The following is a 17141-nucleotide window of genomic DNA, read 5'->3' on the forward strand; positions in this document are numbered from 1 at the left end:
AACCAATTGATTTAATTAACCGAGACCAAAGCAGGATGGGTAAAATTATCAGGTTTTGGCCCAAACGGTGGAACTTTTTTATGCATGTTTTCTATTTTTTGATATGTGAATTATTTGCGAACGTTTATTTTAAACCGATTTAATGGGAATATGTTGAAATCATATCAAAAGTAGTACAATTTCTTTGAAATCTGATCTTGAACTATAATTTTTTATATTTTCCTATCAGGTTAGCTTGAAATTAACATTTACAAATGAATCAGCACATTGAAAAATACGAAAAAAAGATATATGTAAAAAAGATTCCATCGCTTAACTTCCATGGCTAAACTTGGCTGTTTTATTCAACGTCTTGAAGAATGAATAAAATGTCAATTTTGACTAAAGCAATGAAATTTTTCTCATGCACATTTTTTTTTTTTTTTTTTGATATATGGAATCATTTGCAAACTAAATCTCAGACTAAAGTAGTGGGAAAATATTAAAAATTGTGCAATAAAAAATCAGATTTCGACGAAATTGTATCACTTTTTATGCAATTTTCAATGTTTTTATCAAATCAGATAACGTATGCAAATAATTTAGCACATCAAAAAATACAAGAAAACGTACATATAAAAAAAAATTCCATCGTTTAGACCACAATCCAATAATTTTACCTATCCTCCTTTCTATATTATGTAATTAGTGCAGCGTCCTTTATCGCCACAATTACAGTGTCTAATTTATAGATTATCGTTATCAAATTGAAAGCAAATATAGTAACTCATGAATCATTTAACACACAGCTGTGAGTTATCGATCGCTTAAATATATTCACATATTTTGTGTATTTCATAGAATTACGCATTGTGTACTGTTAACATCGTGAGTGTCGTTAAAGTTTCGTGTGATCCAGTAATTAGTGTCTGCTTGACAGTCATTATCTCTGTTTCTATGAATATTGTGTTTTGTATTGTATTGTATAATATGAAGAAGGAATCTGAGAGGAGATCAGAGAGACATCGGGTGACAACGATCATTAGGTAAGTTAATATTATTTTTCATGTTATTTATCAGCTGCCGAATTAATCGTTAATAATTATTTCACGCGCACAATGTACTTATCAATTATTTCAATTATGTTATAATCTGTACTTATGTTTTGCAGATTAATGTGATGCTGTAACTCTGCCGCTGTGCATCATATCGGTGAATCGTAAATTATTTATTATATTAATTCGAGGTAATGAATTGGATAAATTATATCAAATGTGAATTATATATAAAATGTATATATCATGTGTTAATAAAACCGATACAAACGGATATTATATCTCCTTTATTTTAAGCTAGATAAGCTAAAATTATTGGAGTCAATATTTAATGTTTTTGGAGTACAGATAAGTTTTAGAAGATTTTAGGAATATTGTAAACACGAGGTATAATATTATTCGCGCAATTTTTTTTGGAGCAAATAATTAATTAAATTTTTTATTTAATTCTTTGGAATAGTCAGAAAGAAAAAGATGGAAAGAAAAAGAAATTAAATAGAATTGAGAATATATTGATATTTTTAGAATATAAAATTTAGTGTAAGATTTTTCTCTTATTTAATTAGATTTATATATATATTCTTATCGATCTAAATTTGTACTATAATTTTTAAATTTAATATAATTCTCTTTATAATGTTAATACGAGTATTTAATTAATGATGAATATCAGAAAATAGTTATCTATTGTATAATAAAATAAATTATTATTTATAGAAAATTTTTCGGGATTCAATTTCTCACTCTTCATAATCTATCGATCGTCGATAGCCAGCTACTTATCGATAGTCTCTAGATTATCACTTCCGTCGTGTGGCTCTCGTAACCTTACCTTACCTTTCTTTTACCGCGCTTTTTATCGGTTGCTCGACTCTCGGTAGTACGTAGCTATTGCTAAGTCAAGCATTGCTAAGTTTTTTTTTTATATCTGTTTATTAGAGTTACAGTGCACATCTTGCAATACTATTATATATTTCACCTGTTATGTGTTGTCAAATAAATATAATAAAATTTGTATCTCGTATTAAACGCGTTTGAGTTACTTATCCTGTTTCACTCACTCTAAGAAAAATAATAAGAAACATGGTTTAAATGTGTACTTTATTTTTCTGTTTACAAATAATTCTGCGTACGTTTGATTTTTATATATTTTTTGAATATCAAAAATTTGTTTCTATGTAAAAAAATTCTTTTACAAATATATGTAAAAAAACACACTGATGATTAATAATAGTATTTTTTTATATCGATTTTATCCAAATCTGTTACAGCTTATCCATTCATATCTTATCGTAAAATGAATTAAAATAAAGTGAAGTGAAATTTACTAATCTTTTTAAATTAAGGTCTTTGATTCTAATCAATTTTTGGAACATATTACTATATGCGATTGCAAGACATTCAATAGAAAGGATATAGAACAAAGATTTTAATCTTTCAATGAAATATATATATCGTATGTATGTATGAGCCTACAGTTAAAAATTTTTTTTTCTGGATTTTAAGGGAATATATATTTTTAAAATTAATATATATTAAGGCTTCCTACATGCAAGCTGTATTCGACAAAGTACAGTGGCGCGTTGAACTTCTCGTTTAGTGGCTTTTAAAAAGTTTGCATAGCAGATTTTAACGTTTAACATTCTGTGTAGCTTAGTCCAAGTTCTTCATCCCAAGAGATATAATTTCAACACGTAATTTTATATGAATGTATATTCATATTTCCTGAAAATGTACAGGGTGGAGACGTAAAGATATTAAACTGTGAAATAATTTCGCGTATCTGATTAAACTAGCTTGGAAAAGTACTGTATTTAATTTGTACCTAGAATGAATAGCTCTATTTTGAATTTAACAAGTTTAAATTTTTTTTAAACGATTTTCATGTGATATAATATTTTTGATTAACTTTTTAAATGAATAAATAATGTTATAAAGATTTCTATAGCTTGCTAGGATAATAACAGTCGATAACGATGATAAAAAGGGCTAGCCACGAGCAAAGAGTTTTGAATGTGAATTTATAAGAAATTTCCGTGCGCTCTTATATGGATTCGCGGCTGTGCAATCGTTTCGCATTTCCATATGCATCTTCGATCCACTTGCGATTGCATACACGGTAGACATATGAATCGCGATGTCAGACTTTCATACGCTGTTATCTTTCATACGCTAACATCTAATATCGCGAATTTCGATTTCCAGACGCGCACTGCTGGTATATAAGGTGCTTCTCTTATTCCGGAACTTATGAATACTCCTGGCATTTCGTGTCACGCGGTAGGATTTTCAATATATGAAGCTTTTAATCCAATATTCCCTGTATGACATTGGTATACATGAAACCACATAAAAAGAGAAGATTGTCGCCATACTTGGTCCCGCTTATTATGAACATCATGTACCTACTTTTTTTTTTATGGGGGGACGAGAAATTGGACTTTTTCATCGTTATTAGATTAAACGCGTTGATCTTTCAACTCGCTATTCAATGAATATTCTTTTGTAGAAGCGTACACGGAAAGAACGATTTCGCTGAAGTAAAAATTTAGTTAGATACTTTCAGACATTTTTAGATTCAAACTACAAATTTAGTTACAATTTGCAAATAATGTTGTTGGATCATCAAAATAATTATGTGTATAAGCTCCGAATTCTAGTGTTAATCTGCATGAAGATTTAAGAGAGTTTTGCGTTTCATATTCTCAGATTTATTTAAGTTAGTCAACTAAAATTTACTACAATTATGTGCGTTGCTCAAACTGGTTGATAAAATATTAAAACTTCTTGCAGCTCATCATGCTTGAGTTTTTTATGTAATTATTTTTATGGTTCAACATTATTTTTAAATCTAACTAAATTTTTAAATTTTACAGCAATATTATTCTTTTCATGTAAGTTATAAAATTATCAGCTCTAAATCTTGGCTTTCATCTGTGTTAGGTTTAAGAGGATTTCAGATTATATCTTTTCAGATTTATTGAAGTTTGTCAACTAAAATTTTGGCCTACAAGGTTCTTGCATTAGATTCTTTATTTTACCTTTAGTAGTATTAAAAATAGAATAAACTTTACAGCGCATCGCGTGTTTAATTGTGCAAAACTCTACGTTATCACTCACGCTCCTCCGTATCTCTTAGTATTTTTTCACTTTAAAATTTTCCTAACATATTATAGTATTCGACACGTCTATTTAATCTGCTGTATCTTCCCATGCGGTTCGTACGGTTCGCGGCGTGCAGTAAAGCGAGAAGAAAAGGTTTAATGTCAGGTCGCGTATATATCTCTGGAGGAAAATTGTCCTCATACTTTCATCCTGTTGCTTATTACAGAACAGGTCGGAAAGCTGTACCTTCTGGCCGCAAATCATATTTAATATGACGGTGATAAAACCATTCATATCCAACCCTTTTATACATTCGATATAATCAGCTTGATCTTCCGCTCCGTAAATATAATGTACGAAAATTAATAATCGAAATTTACGTTATTATAAATATTTAAAATAATTTTGATACTACACTGAATCGATGATTCAACTATTCTAATTTTTTCGCAAAAGTGAGAAATCGATAAATGTAATAATTAAAAACAATAAGAAAATATGTATATTATTGTGAAAAATAAAAATTAATAAAATATAATTATTTTAAATTATTTATTTATTTCTCAAAAAACAAAAATCAGGGATTGATATATTTAGCGTATTATTGTCTTGTTTTATTATTACAACTTTATTTTGAGTTAATTTTGAGAGAATTAGATCATTTATTTTGTTCTATCAATTTTTAATGTGTTTAAAAGATGTAGAATACACATTTGGCGCTAAACCGAATCGAGACAATTATATTTGTACATATAAAAGTATATAGACGCGGGAAAAATTGTTAGCAGAGACAAGAAATTTAAATGATGCATATTATTTTGGCAAAAGAAGGATGAACGAAACGAGATTATACGAGAGTAATCTTATTACTATTAATTCTCATTGTGGATATAAACTGAGATCCCGAGATCATTTATTGCCTAGTAACGAAAGCTCGATACCATTTTCTGTGTCTGATTCACACACACAGATCTTCCTGCATAGTAGACTGAGCGTACAATTAGCCGAGTGCCACTCTAATAAGGATTTGTATTGAGTAAACCGAAGCATGCTATTTACTGGCAGAACAAGTGGATACGCGATATACATATAGCGGTGTGACAATTACGATTAGAATTGTCAGATCTCGGCAGATTGTCACACTGGTCGACAATCCTTTGTGACTTGCTATATAACTTTTCACTATATAACTTTCGTAGATTACAAAGGGATTTGCATAAGGGCCTAAAATTGGATCGTGAATAAACTTCAAAATTATAAATGTGACATATGCATATGATAAAGTTGTAAAGATATGAAAATGATAAATCAAGGTGATTTATAATAGCAAATTAATGTTAATCTCATTTAAATTAAAATTTCTTTCTCTTTTTTTTTAAATGAATTCCTAGTTTATATTTTATATGCTTCTCATATTTTAACGACGGCAAATTATATAATATTTATTTATATATGTATGTATAACATTTTTATGAGAATTTTTTGATTAAGATATGATTATTATTGTGAGAAAACAGATATAGATATAAGTTGGGTATCTCTAAAGGTAATTGTTTAATAGAAAAGATTTACAAGTGTATATTTTTCTGTATAATATTTATTATATTATAAATTTATTAAAAGAAGCAAGTATATATATAATATTTTTATTAACGAATTAAAAAAAAATATGTTTTATTATATAGAAAAATATGGCTTAATAAATATTTTCTTTGTCAAAAAGTTGTTTCTAAAGATGTTTACTTCTTATATCTGAGCAATCTGTTGCTTTAGATAAAAATCTACATTATTTTAATTTCATAATATTAAGAATTTTTATTTTAGATTGCATATGTGAGAAACACAATCAAAATTAGAAAAATATTGCCTATTACGGTCGCAACTGGATTTTCATTGCTTTAAAATAAGTCAATCTTGAATTACTAATATACATTATATATGTACTTGCATATATATCATATTCTTAATCTTTTTAGAACCGCGCGCTGAATTGCTTTTCCGAAAGATAAACGCAATTAAAACTACTCTAGTAATCGCGAATTAAATTGATAAGCAATTTAATAATTTGATACTACCTCTGATGTACCTCTTGATACTACTAATATCAAGCATGATATTATAAAGATGTTAATATGTTGAAACTGTTAATGAATTTATTGCGAAAAATATTACCTCGGCCGGGACTTGAACCCGGATCTCTTGTATTCCATACGAGCGTCCTAAGCCATTAGACCACCGAGGCTTTAGTAATATTTTTTATAATAATTGGTACAATAAGGAAATAACGTCTTTCTTTCAGGCGACGTAATATAAATATCAAGAATCTTTATTTTAGACCGCATATGTGAGAAACACAATCAATACTAGAAAAATGCCTATTTCAATTTCATGTTGAATTATTTTTAAATAGAGAATAAGAATATTATTTTTAAATTTCTTTAAAATGTAATGACAGCTTAGACAGACATATGAATTATTCTAGAAGACGAAAAATTTTCAGATAAAATATTTTCTTAAATATAATATGCAAGTTTAACACTATACCTTTTAACTGCCAACGACAAGTACGCATTATATGCAGCGTGAATAACACAAACTCGTAACATTTGATGTTACATCATGTCACATGCAGCCTGTAAACTTTCATTCTGACACAGCAGCCTGAACAAACTACTGAAGAGATTAAAAGTTCGTCGTATACTTGTGCGCTTCTTGGAATACGTGAGATTTAATCAAAGACTAATGAGGAGAACGCCTGCCGCGTGAAGATAATTTTACAGGAATTAAATATTAGTTGTAAATAGGCTCATTATAGATGAATCTTTAGTCCATAAGTTGATGCCTTTTAGAGCCAAACACAGGATGTCGATGTTTAATAAGATTTATTAGTTCTAATGTCTTATAAAGGGTGTCCCAAAATTAACGCAAGATTTGAATTAAATAGAAAACACAGTTTTTAGTCTTTTGATTGTTATTTTTTTATTGAATCATAAAGTACATAGGATAGGGTTATTTGTGGAATAACACATCGGGCAAATGGCCTCCACGGCTTTGCATGCACATACGCACTCGTTTGTCGAAATTTTCCATGACCATTTTGCATAAATGTGGCTGAATTTCGTTGATGCAGCGTTGAATCTCCTCCTTTAATGCACGGGTGGTTGTGGGCTTGTTGACATAGACCTGTGATTTCAAATAACCCCATAAAAAGAAATCTAATGGTGTTAAATCACACGATCTAGGGGGCCAATTCTGATCACCTAAACGAGAGAGTACACGACCTGGAAACGTCTCATGCAGTAACTGAATTGTTTCACGAGCTGTATGGCATGTGGCACCGTCTTGTTGAAACCACATATTGGCCACATCAATATCATCCAATTTCGGCAGAAAGAACTGTGTTATCATGTAGCGATATCGAGCACCAGTAACAGTCACTGCTTGACCAGCCTCATTTTCAAAAAAGTATGGTCCAATGATGCCTCCAGCCCAAAATCCACACCAAACAGTGACACGTTGTGGATGCATTTGTTTTTCGACAATCACATGTGGGTTCTCCGTACCCCAAAAGCGGCAATTTTGGCGATTAACAAAGCCATCAAGGTGAAAATGTGCTTCATCGCTTAGGATGATTTTGCTCGAAAAATCAGCATCCATTTGTTGAATAATGAACACACGTTGTTCTATCGTGTAACGCTCCATTTTCACTAACCCTAAACTGTCAGCTGTTAAATTGTTTTTTTTTTTGGGGGGGTTGCCAACACTTTACTGCACAAATGGCGGCAAATTCAAATCTTGCGTTAATTTTGGGACACCCTTTACATACGTTTCGATTCAGCTTCGGATTCTTTTGCACATTCAACGAATTCATTGAGTTTCCTGACGCACTGTACAAATATAATCAGTATCTCATTGTTAACATAATTAGAAAAAAATAAGTGTTGATAAGAAATAATAATCTAATATTAATAATAATAATAATCTAATACATTAAAGTCGTGAACAACTACTAATTTGAAAAACTTACATGATATTCGTTAAGTTTATAAAATAATAAAAAATATAAAATATATTATAACTGATGACACGTATATTTTATAAGCTTAATGAATATTATGTAAGTTTTTCAAATTAGTTGTTTATGAAATGAAATAGACTTAGAAATGAGAAAAAAGGACAATAATAAGACGAAATATGCGTATCTTTACAATTTTTTCTTTATCATATTTTTTGCATTAATTTAAAAATTTGCTGTCATATATTTACAGTAAATATTTAGTGAATATAAAATAAAACTATGCAAAGTATCGCTTATTATTTTTGCCGAGTGAAAAATTTTGATAAGAAAAGCATAGGTATTTGGAAAGCGTAGGAATTTGTGTTTCCTCTAAACCGTCTATCGACGTTTCCCAGCTCTGTGAAGAAAACCTTCAGGTGCAAAGCTCGCTTTCGATAAAATTTAATCGGAAAAAAGTAAATGAATGTACGCCATTGATAGGAGAAAAGCATTTCAGCAGAGAAGATGGAAGGAGAGAATAAAGAGTGTGTGAAAAGAGGAAAAAGAAAATAGACATAAGAGTAAAATTCAGAGGATAAGGGTAACAAGAATTTTCAAAAGTTTGTATCGAGCACATCGCGAAACTCGTTTTATGATGAAAGAATTAACGAAAAGAAAATAAGAGTTTTGAAAGAAAATATTTCTTGGCTATAAATATTTTCTAATTACCTAATGCTACAAAAACAAAGCGGTTAATTTATTTTCATTGATTTTTGAAGTCTGTCGCTTTTTTTCGTCTTGGACAATATCGCGAAATAGAATTACATTTGGATCTCCTTTAGAAAATCAAATTCAACTCAAATTCAAGCTTAGCTCTAGATTTGATATATCTACCAATAATAATCGTAGATAATTTGATGCACGCTAAGTTGAAAGTTAGTCATCTACATATTTACTTTTTAAACTTTGTGAGAATTATGAAAATTGAAAAGATTTTAATGATAGTTTGGAACAATGTTTTAGATCTATTCAATCATAATATACAATATAAAAATCGAAACTTTACAAATGTAATATGTATATATTTATTATCTCTGTTAAACATCATGTCATGATTCCAAAATACATACTTTTCTCTCTTGATATCTTGTTGATTTATAAAAATTATTGATAATTTAATTATGCGTGATAAAAATTTTCTTATACGAGAATTTTCTGCTTATTCTCGTATACTTCGATTAGTCTAATTTCTCTAATAGCTGATTTGTTATAAATTATCTATAATTTTTTCTCTTCTTTCTCTTAAATTTTTCTTCTCTGCTCTCCTGTGAAGTACTCTTCGAACTTAAGTCTATATATTATTCTGTCTTTTATGTAAATACTTTGATTAGTCTATTTTTTTTAATAGTTTCATTAGAATTATCGAGTTCTCTCTCTTTAAAATTTTTCTTTTTGGCTTTTCTACTCTTTGAACTTAAGTCTATATCATTCTTGATGTGTTTTAATTCATTTATCTCGCATATTGCTCTACTCTCTAGAGAGTGGGGCATATTACTCCATAGCGATAATCTTTACAACGAAACGCTACTGCAACGGGTTAATATCACGGTAGATACGTTATCTTTATTGATCATTAATTACGTCGGCAGCGTCTTTAGCGAGGTAAGGAGCGATACAATTAGATAATACGTTATATCGTTCGTTATCTTACTCTCCGTGCAATGGCTTTTATTATAATTTGTCCAAGTAGTACGAGAATACGTTAACGGATTTATCGAACCACTCATAACCCTCATAACCCACTTTATAAAGAGGAAAAGGCATCCTCTGCGGATAATATCGTGAAAGTGCACGATACTCTTTCATAGTGACACAGAAATTGGATAGTACCACGCCGGTTTCGTATAACAATGAAACGAGCGCATGTACCTCGCGACTTCATTGAATTTTGGGGTAGATCCAAATTGGATCTCATGTATTTAGCATCGTCGACACCAATTGGGTTACAAGCAGCTTAGGAACGGATAAAGCGTTGTTCAGTGAATCTCGTGAACTTTTCTACGTGTTTAGAACTTGAAGAAGGGCTGAGCATGTATTTGAAATACTTTTATTTGAAAAACAGTATTTGTAAGACAATTGTATATTGTATTTTGTATTTTATGGGAGCATGTAAAAGTAATATTATACTTTGTATTTTAAATACTAAGATCGATAATCCATCTTATTATTTAAATTACAAAATACAAAAAGCTTTCAATCTTCCAGGATTTTAAATATGTAATATTTTTATGTCCTTCACTGAAATACAAAATATAAAATATATTTGTATTGCGAATCCTGTATTTTAAATACAAATATTTCAAATACGTGCTCAGCCCTGACTTGAAGACATAAAATATACATCATACGCAAAAAACGAGCTAGTACAACGTTACAGTGGTTCATTTTTTTATAGATAAGAATGTTAAAAGCAATTCGAGGAAAAAGTAAATTTGACAGACTTATATTTTAGAATATTATTATAGTTTTGTTAATTACAATTTTATTTGCTTTACTTTTACAATGGTTTCTCTTACATTTTTATTTAAGATTTAAAATCTTATGTTTATATTTATTATTAATCAAATATTAATAATTGAATATTAATAATTAATCTTTATGTTCGTAAACGATAAAGCGATAAAGAAACGAAAGTTCTAAGATACTTTTATCAGAAAGAAGTCTATGCATTATTTAAGCAATATCGATGACTGTTTATAACTATGTCATAACGTATTACAGATTCATTATGTTTTTACTTTATTTTAAAAAATACCCATCAGCTTTGAAAAATAAATGAACTTCGGATTCTGAAAATCCATTAGCCATCACTGGCGAACCTGCTGGCATGCACCTGTACTTGTTTAATGACGGCGCATTCGCCGGAAGTAGCTGCAGCTACGATAATGGCGGATACAAATGACGACCTAGTTGTTTTCCTCTAGTGCAACCTCATTCTCTCGGTCTGGCCACTTTCTTCTCTATGACGGTCTTTTCGCTCGGTGACTTGTAGTGGAAATACTGGAAATGCGTCTACAACTAATTTGACTAGTTATACTGACTATAATATTTCGTTTGTTCGCATAAATATATCGTTAGTTTTATCAACGATGAACTAAAATTCGTTACGATAAATTTTGTTAATTATTTATGCGTGACATATATTTTACATGATACGCTTTACAGTGTATTGATGATAACATGTCGTAGTTTAGTTTATATTCTGAATAATTAATGCAATTGTTGATATATAATGTATTAATGTTGATAGTTATTTAGATTGACCTTTTTTTTTGTAATAATTACATTTTAACTGCATTCAATATCTATTCCTAGCTTATCTTTCAACATGAAGATGATAAAATCGTTAAAATTTATTTCAATGAAGAAATTATGATGCACGAAACGAACAATTTTGTTGAAATATTAAAAAATTTGAGCAGATATAGATCTGAAAATAATTTTGTTAGATCATAAAAATAGTTATGTAAAAAATTCAAGCATGTTAAACAATGCTGCAACAAGTTTTGATATTCTAATAGCTATAATAGTAAGCGTCCTACATAATTATTTTGATAAACTACTAAAAAAATTATTTTTATATCTAACTAAATTTTTAGATACTTCAGCAAAACTATTCTTTCCGTTGTATAATTGGAAGAATAGGTTTACATGTGCACAGAGGTTTTGAGCGAATACAGTATCTTAGAGGTACATCGGAACTCGACGGAAAAAAATGGCTTCGATCTTTTGCACATTTAACTCAGTTCTGCCATTCGCAAAAAAAGGAATTAAGTAGCTTAGCTTGGCGGATTCTACGTCACTATGTGTTAGTATGTATTTGGAGACACGGTAGGGTTTTGGTATGTATATACGGTACGTGCGTGTGTGTGTGCGCGCGCGCGTGCGCGTAAGGGAACAAAGGAAGAGGAAATGCGTCACAAGTGTCAGAAGGATAAGAGAGATATATTTTCGATGAAATTTGGAAGTCAATTTTGTTCAGCGCATACGATAAAATGCCAAGTTTCGCCATTTTAACTGAAACTTTGAATTTCATCCGTTTTTATCTGCGTGGAACAATGCGCTGCATACGCGGAAAATTACTCCCGTCGCCAGTCGTTTGGTGGCTCCTCCGATTCGATGCTTTCTGGGTCACAATCAGTTTCCTATCAGTACGCAGTATCACGTACATGTTCGCAATGTACGCGTGTATGTGCCTCAGCATACGTACCGCATGTCGATCGTATTGTTTTGGCGACCCGCTTCAGGGATCTTCTCAGGTCTCCTCGTGTATTTCGTTACGAGATTATAGCGACTGTCAGGCACACTAAATTACTTCTCCGCGACTCAGCCCTAAAGTATATAAGCCTTATTTCGTGGCTCCCCGACATGATCTGAGCAGGTCGATCAGTAATTGAATGTCGTCGAGGGTCACTGAAAATACGAAGTCGAACGTCGCAAACATCTGTTCATAAATCATTCTTGTCGACTTTTATGTCGATATTTTATTATATTTCTTTATTTCTCATTAACGCTTTTATTACTCTTTATTGCGTCTATTAACGGTATTCAAAAAATCGAAATTGGATTAAAAGTAAAATATAAGAAAAGTATAAAACTCGTTATTTATTTGCTAGAAGTTATATTTATGATATATAATAATTATATAATATATATAATAATTGTTTGTATTTTATATCTCTCATTGAGTAACGATTCCGCAAAATATTTTGAAAGAATTTTAATAAATATATTTTTCTAAAACAAGTTAGTAAAGTAAGATTACGGGAAGATTTTGAATTATAATCTTTAATTGTATGTGATAATCAGATTTTATTAGAAAGCTTTCAAAAGTATGTTGATATTTGAAAAAATATCGAATGTTTACTATAGGATGTAAAATTTTTATTTCGAGAGAGAGAGAGAGAGAGAGAGAGAGAGAGAGAGAGAGAGAGAGAGAATCATGTGTAAGCGCACGTTACTGTATTTAGTTTTTCCTTAGCCTAAGGCGACAGAAAATCTGCATGGTTTGCTCTGGTCTGCTTCTAGTCCTGCACGTTTTATCTCGAAACAGAAATAAAATATCATTTTGGCTCAAGGATAGTAGCTGAGTTGACATATACGGTTATAAATATAGAAATGCTTCGAAAAAGTCGTTTTATATAAGAGAGCATAGATTTTAATTAGATTTTTATTATTAAATTTGATATTTATAAAAATGAAAATTTGAAAACATTCTCAGTAATGTTGAGATATGGAATTAATTAAGAAATATTTTATTACACAGTTACTTTTAAACTTTAATACTGGATATTAAAGTGAATTTGACTATTTAATTTTTTATATTTTTTTGTATTTTTTGAAATATGTCGATGTCTTGCTATCAAAACTGTATATTGATTTTGTTCGTTTATTCCTGGTTAAAAGATATACATAATACAATTGTAACTGTAGTATTACACGAGTAATGTTATAATGTTTATACACAATACAAGATGAAAATTTAATCTACATGAGATTCATACAAACGCGAAAAATAAATTAACATTACTGCTTTTCTCTCCATAAGTTCAGACCCTATTAAACATTAATTGAGCGCGTAATTCGCTTCGGTAAAAAAGCGAGTTACATCGGACGGCTATGTAAATTAGCTCGTATATCTCTACGCTCTCATCGATTTCCGGAAGGGCATACCGATAGAGAACGGTCGGATTTATCGGGATTTAGCGGGACTATAGTGTCCGCGGAGATATCCAATACGATCGACTTATTGCGGGGAAAGATAGAGCACGAGATTTAACATGCGCTTATTTACAGTAATGGCGGTCTAATTAACCCGGATTACACGCTCTCCTTTCGCAGCGCGTCCCACCGTTTATCAAAATAAGGCGGCAGTAACGTCGTCGAATTCCACTACGTCTTACCTTACGGAATCCCATTTGTAACTCTCCTTCTCGCCCGCCCCTTCTGTCCCGTAGGAGTTTTATTCGCGCGAGCGTCATTCGCACCAAGATGCAACGACAAATTATTCTGTCGTTCCATGATGGCACTTCCGCTGGAAATCCCTGTAGAGTCTACTTCTTAATGCACCGTCGCGAAACTGATGGAAATAGCAATGACTGTCAAAGACAGGAGCTTCAATCTCTCTGTGATTGTGAACTTCTCTCACTTGAACGAGTAATCTCACTCGTAAAGTTTCGATTTACTATAATTGCGAAACTTGTAAGCCGCATTATAAGTAGATCTATTACTTCTTACTGGTCCATACTTCCAAGACCTGTTTTAATTTTTGAGACACAAGCAATACAAAGTAAAAAAGATGCATATCATAGTTTTAAAAATAATCATTATTAAATAATTTTTTGCATACAAATATTGTTCTAATAAATATTATATATATTTTTAACATTTTTTTAAATGCATTATTATTATAAGCGTGATAAATCTTGTATTATGGCTAGACTAATATTAAGTTATCTATTATTTTATTATTTTTTTTATTCGTAAGAGTAATATACACTATTCATTTTATTTAAATAAATTTATATCTTATGCACGGTAAACAAATTAGTTATATTTAATAGACGTTTTTTTTTAATTTAGTTACCATTTTCCGCAATGTTGACTTTTCTGACATGTCATGTTCGCCTGTAACATTTTATGTGTGTTTTATAAAACCTGCTTTTATTTACTTTCCTCAAAACATATCGTGTAACAAATTTAAAGAACAAACTACAACTTTTTAGCCTGTACGCTATAAATCATCAAAATTTTCGTTTTTCCGAGATGAATGCTTCAAAAACTTCACAATCAGATAGATACATCTCATGTTGTAGTTTGTTCCTTTTATTTCATGAAAAAGTAAACAATTTGTCTGAGAACAGAAACGCGAGATCTTCACGTTGCAGCTTACGTAGAGAAGTTATTGACTCGTTTTGCGCAACCGGCAGATCTCTTGAAAAAGATGAAATTAAATTTGTCCATGTCTTAAGCTTCTCAACGGGTAAATTTAAAAGAAATATCTATGAGTACTCAAATATTATTCTTTATTTCGTGGCTCCTGCGAAGATTGCTTGAGAATAAAGATTATCTAGATATTCCAGACAATGACGAAGTTTATTTTCTCTGTTATTTTGGCCTGTAAGTCTCATTAATTTATAAAACCTGATATTGTTAGATTAACAACTCTTAATTACAGCTATAAAAACTACTCAAGTTCTAAAGTGTTCTGTTTAAAATACAGAATGCAAGTGAACTTCTGGCAGAAAAATGATTGGTAGAAGAAAGTTTAAAGTTTTTTTTACCTTACAATTCAGAACCTCATAGTTAACAATCTTACAGATTGTACAATCGTCCAACAATTTTTGCTTCGGGTTCAAATTACTCATTGCTGTATTGAGGATTAAACGCAAGTGCAATATTTTAATCAAAATTTCTTTGATCATTTTTTCTCGATAATACAAAATGCTGACGATCGGTTAACCATAAGTATGATATACTACAATTTCCAATATATATATTTTATTTGCGTTGCTTTATTTGCTTGCATTCCAATTTATTTCAAAATTACATTTAAAAATTTCTCTCGAATTTTATCTGAAATTTTGAAAAATAATCAAAATATTCGAAAAATTTAGAAATTCTCAATCTAGAAATTTTTTTATAAGATTTCAGTGAACTCTTTAATTGTTTAAGTTTGTTTCACGTAATATATATTATATTTGTGTAAATATAAAAGAGAGATATGGAATTATGGAATTCTCATCTGTTGTGCAAAGCAATTCGGAAATTACTTTTCTCGAAACAAGTTAACTTGCAAGTAACTTGAATGCTTTGCGCTTGATTTGCTATGTAATCATCATCCTTTAACGCAAAAGTTAACTGCGTACATGCGAAGTTCGGAAAGTTTTTTGGTCGATAAATGCATTCACCGCGGTCTGAATGTATCTCGTGCTACTATTTTGCGCTGCGCAAGCACACCATAAATATGCCTGTTACACGATCATTGCGAATCGTGCGTTTTTTTTAAGGGGAACTGTCCTTCCGGTAGCTCATAAAACACTCAAGTGCCATTTCGGCCTGTTAGTCTCATTAAACTTCTCGCGAGGTAAATGAGCGATTTGAGCGTCATAAAAAAGTTGCAAGTTTTGTTAGTAAAGTAAGTTTCTGAGAAAAGAGGGAAATAAGAAAATGGAAAAGAAAATCGCGAAAGCGATAGAAAAGAGGTAACTAAAGAGGAACAGATGGTTGAATACAGTAGAACAGTATTTTCTCTTTCATATCGTAAAAAAACATAGTTTTGTTTCAGTTGAATTAGGTTGCAAAGAGAGAATAATGAACGACAGTAACGAATAATTAAAAATTATAGTTGGTTAAAAAGATAGCGATACAAATGATAGCGGTTTATGGGAAAAAAAAACAAAAAAAAAATCTACAGCTTGTCGAATAGGAATAAATAAGTATAAAATAAAGACATTTGATAGAAGTATTTCCTGGCTCTAAATGAAAAAGACAGAGAGCGAGAGAAGAAGCGAGGGAATGGAACGAAACTGGAGAAGAAACGAGAAGAAGTGAAACGCCGTCAAGATGGTCGCAGGGATAAATTTGGTCGGTGATGAGGGATAGCGCGAGGTAAAGCGATCAAGACATGTCGGCGAGGTCGATCTAACTTCCGCCGTTGCGGCGAGGCTGTTTCACCGTTTGCAATGTCGGAACGCGATAAATTATCTCGCTCGGCTCCATCCCCGGTTCTTTGGCTAGCGACAACAGCGGTCGAGAAGACCGACCCTATGACCCGTAAGGCGACGAAGTAACTTAACTCCATGACACACTGCGTGAGAGGAGTTGGTCCACCCTTCGTCTACTCGCGAACAATGATACATTTACTTTGAGAGAGCACATAACCATGCGACATTCTTGCATGACGATTATCAGATAAGCGGATAAATTCTTTTTGCCACTCAGAA

General features: G+C 31.0%; 1 protein-coding gene and 1 non-coding gene across 5 annotated transcripts in view; one reads left to right on the top strand and one right to left on the bottom strand.

Annotated features, from left to right (window-relative positions):
* LOC108751578 (venom dipeptidyl peptidase 4) overlaps window positions 1–17141 on the top strand; it is a 794336-nt gene that overhangs the window by 305036 nt on the left and 472159 nt on the right. The gene's annotated exons all lie outside the window — the stretch shown is intronic.
* Trnas-gga lies at window positions 6309–6381 on the bottom strand. Its single transcript has one exon. It is a non-coding gene; the product is annotated as a tRNA-Ser (tRNA).

This window comes from Trachymyrmex septentrionalis, unplaced genomic scaffold (assembly GCF_001594115.1).
Source record: "Trachymyrmex septentrionalis isolate Tsep2-gDNA-1 unplaced genomic scaffold, Tsep1.0 scaffold5, whole genome shotgun sequence".
In the NCBI taxonomy this organism is placed as follows: domain Eukaryota; kingdom Metazoa; phylum Arthropoda; class Insecta; order Hymenoptera; family Formicidae; genus Trachymyrmex; species Trachymyrmex septentrionalis.